This window comes from Canis aureus, chromosome 27 (assembly GCF_053574225.1).
Source record: "Canis aureus isolate CA01 chromosome 27, VMU_Caureus_v.1.0, whole genome shotgun sequence".
Classification (NCBI taxonomy): domain Eukaryota; kingdom Metazoa; phylum Chordata; class Mammalia; order Carnivora; family Canidae; genus Canis; species Canis aureus.
This window is the reverse complement of record NC_135637.1, coordinates 8,750,916-8,758,410: the sequence shown is the minus strand read 5'-3', so window position 1 is coordinate 8,758,410 and position 7,495 is coordinate 8,750,916. Positions and strand designations below refer to the sequence as shown.

At 49.3% G+C, this 7,495-nt stretch overlaps 1 long non-coding RNA gene across 1 annotated transcript; it reads right to left on the bottom strand.

Moving 5' to 3' along the window:
* Nucleotides 1-5,946: 5,946 nt before the first annotated feature.
* LOC144299479 (uncharacterized) lies at nt 5,947-6,517 on the bottom strand. Its single transcript, XR_013366186.1, has 2 exons — nt 6,394-6,517; nt 5,947-6,244 (listed from the first exon to the last, which is right to left on the bottom strand). It is a non-coding gene; the product is annotated as an uncharacterized LOC144299479 (long non-coding RNA).
* Nucleotides 6,518-7,495: the final 978 nt, after the last annotated feature.

The window sequence follows — 7,495 nt, the reverse complement described above, 5'->3', positions numbered from 1 at the left end:
CACTTTCAGCCTCGGGACATGGAAGTCCCACCACCCCTGCCCCGACAGAAGGACCAAGGGCCTGGGGCCACCACCCTGAATGCAGGGTCCGGCCTATAGGGATGAGTAGTAAGTACAAAGGAACACAAACCACCCAGATTTCTCTGCCCTGGAGAGAAAGTGCCTCAACCCTCAGCCTGACCTCCTAACCTCATCTCAGGCTACATCCAGCTGCTTCCTCAAACTCACAGGCCCTTCCCGCCTCCTCCCCTTTGCCTGGTTATTTCCCCCTTTATGGCAGGCAGCCTGTGCACCTGATTCATCCTCAAATCCTAGCTCGAACATCTCCCGCTGGTTACAGCCTGTCCCACCTGCTCCCCGCCCCAGACTGTGGGATGGATCTTACTTCATGCATTCATGCAGAACTGCCCTGAGCATGTCCTCAGTCTCACCAGGCAGTGAGCAAGACAGACACAGCCCTGACCCCCACGAGCCAACGGGCTGGTTGGGGGTCCCTCGATGTGCTTTCATAAAATGCAGCCACGTAGAGTGCACAATTCAGACGTGTGATGCCCATACCATGAAGCCAGCACTCCAGCCAACACAGAAGACACTTCTGTCATTCCCAAAGCTACCTTGTGTCCCTTCTCACTCACCCCCATCCCCACCAGGAAGCCCCCCATCTGCTTTATGTCATTATAGAGCAGCTTTGTTTCTCTGGACTCTAATGCAAATGGATTGCACACTGTGCTCTGCAGGCCTGGCTTCTTTCCCTAAGCAGTCGCCTTGGGGTCCTGCCGCCCCAGGGCCAGACCAGGCCTGCTGCCTGCTTTTTTTTTTTTTTTTTTTTTAAGATTTTTCCATTTATGCATGAGAGATATACACAGAGAGAGGCAGAGAGATAGGCAGAGGGAGAAGCAGGCTCCCTGTGAGAAGCTTGATGTGGGGCTCGATCCCCAGATCCCGGGACCATGACCTGAGCTGAAGGCAGACGCTCAACCACTGAGCCACACAGGCGTCCCTGCTGCCTGCTTTTTTAAGGCCTGTAAGCTAAGAATGTTTTTTTACTTTTATTACGTTTTTCAAAAAATAATGAATAAACTTTATTTTTCTTTTATTTTTTTTTATTTTTTTTATTTATTTATGATAGTCACAGAGAGAGAGAGGCAGAGACACAGGAAGAGGGAGGAGCAGGCTCCATGCACAGGGAGCCCGACGTGGGATTTGATCCCGGGTCTCCAGGATCGCGCCCTGAGCCAAAGGCAGGCGCTAAACTGCTGCGCCACCCAGGGATCCCTAAACTTTATTTTTCTAGTATAAGCTCAGATTTACAGAAAATTGAGCAGAGAGCGCAGAGGGTTCCATGGAAGTACCCTACTCCAAACCCCAACCCCCGATACACAGTCTCCCCTGTTATTAACATCTTGCATTAGTATGATACGTTTGTTCTGATAGATGAGCCAATATTGGTGAATCGTTATTACTACAGTCCGCAGTTTACATTAGGGATCACTCTTGGTGTAGTTCAGCGCTATGGGGTGGGACAAATGCTCGACAGGTGCCTACCATGATAGTATCAGCCGGAAGGAATACTTGCACTGCTTTAAAAGTCCTCTGGGCTCTGCCTGTTCCTCCCTCCCTCCCCTCTGATCTACAGCGACCACTGGCATCTCCACTGTCTTTATAGTTATGCCTTTTCCAGAATGTCCTAGAGTTGGAATCCTACAGTCTATAGCCTTTCCAGACTGGCTCCTTTCACTTCGCCATATGTATTTAAGGTTCCTCCGTGTCTTTTCGTGGCTTGATAGCTCATTTCTTTTTAGTGATGAATAACATCTCCTTGTCCAGATGGACCACAGTTTATCCCTTGACCTACTGAAGGGTGTCTTGGTTGCTTCCAGCTGGGGAGATTAGGAATAAAGCCTCTATGAACATCCCTGTGCAGTTTTTTAGATGGACGTTAAGTCTTCAATTCATTTGGGTAAATACATAGGAGCCCGCCTGCTGGATTGTATGGTAAGAGTATGTTTAGTTTTGTAAGAAACCACCAAAAGTACCGTCTTTAAAGTAACTATACTATTTTGCATTCTTACCACTGATGAATGAGAATATCTGGGTTTTCACATTTTTTTAAGATTTCATTTATTTATTTATTTATTCATGAGACACACACACACACACACACACAGAGGCAGAGACACAGGCAGAGGGAGAAGCAGGCTCCATGCAGGGAGCTCGATGGAGGATTTGATCCCAGGACCCCGGGATCACACCTTGAGCTGAAGGCAGACGCTCAACTGCTGAGCCACCCAGGCGCCCCTGGGTTTTTTCACTTTTTAATGGTTGAGGAAAATCAAAAGAAGAACCACATTTCATGAAAGGCATATGAAATTGAAATCTCAATGCCCATAAATAAAGTTCGGTTAGAATGCAGCCACACTCACTCATTTATGTACGAGTCTATGTCTTAGCTTCTTCCACACTACAAGAGTAGAGATGCTGAGATGCTACGTTGCACAAAGCCAAAAATAATTCTTTGTGGCCCCCCCGTCAGTACAGGGGACTAACCTATGTCGCTGCATGGACCGACAGATCTCTCCTTTTCACTCCTGAACAGGGTTCCATCGTATGCATGCACCATCATTTATCTGTCCACCAGCTGATGGACACTGAGCTGTTCCCAGTGCTTAGTGACTGCAAATAAAGCTGCTGTGCATGTTTGTGTGTAAGAGACTCTATGGGACATATGTTCTCATTTCTCTCAGGCAGATGTCTACGAGTGGAATCTCTGGGTCCTGCCGGGGCATGTTGTCCTTCATATATGACCTTGGGCAGGATTCTATTTCTAACCAATGCTTTTTATACCAGTGATTCCTTCTTTGCCTTTTGCCCTCTGCCAGACTAGACCGCCAGGACTTCATTGCCCATGGAAGGGGAAACAGAGTAGAAAAGCATTCAAAAGGCTATTCTGTTTCAGAAGCCAGAGTTTTTGAGTTGCAAGAATCTGGGCTTTTGAGCTGCAAAGTCAGAGCAATGAAGAGCTCCAGACACAAAGTTGATGCCCCAAACAAAAGATCTGGGGAAAATATGTATAACAATGAGCCAGCCTGTGAGCCCAGGAAGAGGTGATGGCTTCCAGGGCTGGGGGAAGAAGTCAGTAGTTGGAACAGACACTATCATCTGTTCATCAGCATCTACTCTTCTCCCCTAAGGAGGAGCAGCAGGATGGCGTTCCCCAGCCTCCTTCACTGTGTCTGAGCTGTGTCTGTGTAGCCCTGTGTAGCCCTGTGTCTGAGCTCTGTGTCTGAGCTCTGGCCAATGGAAGGTGAGTCAAGGGGTGTGGGCCACTTGTAGGCTGACCCTCCAAACCTCCCCTGTATGCTCTCTGATTTCTTTCTTGTCCCACTACTGGGAGCTGCAGGCACAGTAGAACTCATGAACATGGTGGAACCATGAGGTGGCAGGAGCCTGAGACATGAAGGACTGGGAGAAAGGAGGGCCCTTCACCTAAATACCCCCCTGAATCCCAAACTGTCAAGTGAATGGGAGACTAACATGTGTTAAGTCACGAGGGGGGAGCCTTTCTAAATCAAGAGTCCCAAACCCGAATGCTCAGCTGGCCAGATGGGTAACATGAGAGCAGTGGTTAGCTGTGAGGCAATAGGGAGTGGCGGGGACTATGGCAAACCAGAGCCCAGGCCCCTCTAGAGAGGATAACCCCATTCCACCTCCACCACTTGCTGCTACATGGGAATATGGACCCAATGTGGCCAGAAATCCTGACTTCTCTAGAGAATCTGAAAGTTTAGATGCTTGTCAAATGCCCACCTCATCAGATGGCAGTGACTTATTAAAGTTGTAGAAAAATATATTGTTCTGGCTTGATTCAGTGCATCAAGGGCTAGATCTGACCTATTGGCCACTGGTTTGCAACCTCTGCCCGTTCATTCCATTATATGCATTTATTGAGCAACTTTGTGCCAGGCACAGTCTAGGGAAAAAGGAAGAGGGGAGAGTAGCTCTCTGGCAAAGACCCAGAGGGACAGGATGCATGACCTGCACATCCCTAGAGTGGTGGCTGGCGAGGCTGGTGCACAAGGCAGCCTCGTCCTTACCCAGCCTGTGTGCACCTTACAGAAGCCTCTCATCCTGGGGGTTGGGGGTCTGCATGGGCCATGTGGTAGCCTCCAGGCCTTCCCAAAGATTTACTGGGGAAAACTTTTCCTCACTATGGCCCAGAATAGTTAAATTCCCAGTCATGTGCTAATTACTATGCCCTTGAGCAAAAATGTTCATCTAAAAAACATAAAATTATAATGGTTTCTTGACATAATAGGAACAAACAGGATGAGCACAGAAGCAGCCAGCGGCAGCAACACAGTGCAGGGCTGGCAGGGGGCTTGGGCGGCACCTGGGAGGACCGGGGGCAGGGCCCTGGTGGGAGAGATTTATGGCCTTGGGACGTGGCTGAGCACATCTCTCTTTAGCGGGTTTCTGGCTCAGGTTGAACAGTCATCCTGTCTGGGTGTGGAGCTGCCCGCTTGGGTGACTCCTCCGTCTTGCTGTGTGTCCTGGGGACAGTGACTTCCCCTCTCTATCTGCCCAGTTCCTCAATCATGAAATGGGGCTAAGAAGAATGTTCACCCCTGAGAGTTCTTCCCCACATTATAGGTTTGTAAACACCGAATACGCACTCGGCACATAGGAAACTGTCCCTATATGATCGTCACTCCAGGCCCATGGGAACCAGAGGAAAGGGGTGCGGGAGGGAGGGCACCCCATGGCACATCTCTGTCCTTTCTTCTCTTTCATGGGCCTGTCCCACCCCTGGCTTTAGCTGTAAGGTCCCCATTCAGAAAAGGCTCTCATGCTCCTGTCTGCCTGCCTGCCTGGCTCAGCGTCTGGTAGGAAGGATTCCAGAGATTCTAGAGTCAGCAAGGAGGAAAGGAGGGAGCTGGTAATCTCTTGATAAGAAATGTTCTTCAAGCCCAGCCCTTCTTGTCTGAGCAGATAAGATGGTGAAGGGGTGGGGCCCCACCCAGGGCCCATGCATACACCCAGAGCCTGTGCATGGACACCCAGAGCCCATGCACACCTGCCCAGAGCCTGTGTACACACATCTAGAGCCCATGCACACACACCCAGAGCCTGGGCACACATACCTACAGCCCATGCACAACTGCCCAGAGCCCATGGACGCATACTCAGAGCCCATGCACACCCACTCAGGAGCCCATGCACATTCACCTAGAGCTTGTGTGTATACACTTAGAGCCCATGCACACACACCCAGAGCCTGGGCACACACACCTGGAGCCCATGCACAACTTCCCAGAGCCCATGCATACACACCCAGAGCCCATGCACACACACCTAATACCACATCCAGAGCCTGTAGACACACACCTAGAGACCATACACACACACCCAAAACCTGTTTACACACACCTGGAGCCCATGCACAACTTCCCAGAGCCCATGCACACCTGCCCAGAACCTGTGTACCCACACCTAGAATCAATGCACACATACCCAGAGCCCATGCATATCTGCCCACCCCTTCTCCTGGCTGCCCTTAGCCTCAGGCTCTCTAGGTAGTTATAACCAGTGGCATGCTTTGGGTTGCAAGTAACAGGTAATCTAACTCAAAAATGGCTTAAGCCAGGGGTCATCAATCTATTGCTCATGGGCTGCCTCTATGTTTTGTTAATAAAGCTTTATTGGAACCAAGTTATGCCCATTTGTTTGCGTATTGCCTCTGGTAGCTTTCATGTTCCAACAGCAGAGCTAACTAGTTGTGACCGAGATTGTCAGGTCTACAAAGCCTCAAGTATTGACTATCTGGTCCTTTACTAGAACATTTTGCCAACCCTGGCTTAAACTATAAAAAGACTTGCATCATTTGATGATGTCTCAGAATGAAGGTAGCATGTCAGGTGTCTATGACCACACAAGTCACCCTAGATGTAGAGGCTTAAAGCAATAATAATCATTTATTATGTCTCAATTTCTGTGAGTCATGAATTTGGGAGTTGCTCTGCAGGGCATTCTAAGCTCCAGGTGTCCCAGACAGTTCAGCTGATGGCGTCAGTGGCTCATGCTAGGTCATCTGGATGCCATCTTCTTTTATACATCTGGCACTGGGCTGGGAAGACTCTAACAGTGGGCACACCTTGGGTATCTGCCTTCAGCTTCATGTGTTATTTCCAGCAGGATGGCCTTAGGAAAGCCAGACTTCTTACAGTGCAGTTCTTGGCTTGGTGTCCTGAGCATGCCCCAAAAGAAAGCGAAGTAGAGATCATATCACCTTTATGACCAAGCTGCAAAGTCATGCAGCTTTACTTCCTCTGTACCCACAGGTCAAAGCAGTCACAAAGACCCACCCAGGTTCAAGGGAAAGGAACTCAGACCCACCTCTCCAGTCACCAAGAATCCAGGATCCTTCCATCTTACTGCTCTGCTGACCTTGCTTTGTACTCAGCCCCATAGTCACAAAATGGCTGCTGCAGTTCCAGCCTTTTAGGCAAACACAGCAATGTCCAACAGAAAGAGGAAATCGTCTTGATCTTGTATCTCTCTTTTGTTCCCCATATCTTTCCCGAAATATGAGTCATACAAAAGAGGGCATAAATTGTAAGTGTTGGGGCACCTGAGTAGTTCAGTCGGTCAAGCATCTGACTCTTGGTTTCAGCTCAGGTCATGATCTTAGGGTCCTGAGATCAAGCCCCATGTGCTCCTCCATGCTCAGCACGGAGTCTGCTTGAGATTCTCTCTCTCCCTCTTCCTCTATCTCTCACCCTCCCTGGCCTCTCTCTCAATCTTTCTCTCTCTCTCTCTCTAAAGTAAATAAATATTTTTAAAAATACTAATTTTTTTTTAACAAATAAATAACCTGTAAGTGCTCAGAGCAATATACTTCCAGAAGTGAGTAAGCCCTTACTGTGGCCAACACCCAGACAGATGAACTAGAAGCCCCTTCACCTCCCTCAGCCACTACCCCACGTTCCTCCCCGTAGGTAACCACCATCCTGACCTCCATCGCTACAACCAAATCTCGGCTTCTGTGTTTTGTATAAATGGAATCAGAGCTACGTGCGCTCGTGTGTCTAGCTTTCCCTCCCCACCGCTGCATTTATGAGCGTCCTCTACAGCGCTGGGTACGGCTGCAGACAGCTCTTTCTCCTGGCTACGTAACATCGCATTGTGAGCCACCACCACCGATGTTTCCATTCTCCTGTTGCAGGACACCCGGGTTGCTTGGGTGATGGTGAAGAGAGCTCCCATTAACATCCCCAGAGGTATTTCCCCGGGAAAAGGTGGAATTACTGGGAACAGTGGAATTACTGGGTTAGGGCAGAGGTGAAGTTCAGTTTTAGTAGGAACTTCCAAATACGATGTCCCTGGCACCAAGTTTGGAAGTCCTGGCACCCCACACCAAGTAACCCTTTATGTCCAGTCTCCTACCCCAGTGTCATCCAGGCCTCCGACCCCTTCTTTCCTGCCTGCTGGAGTCCAG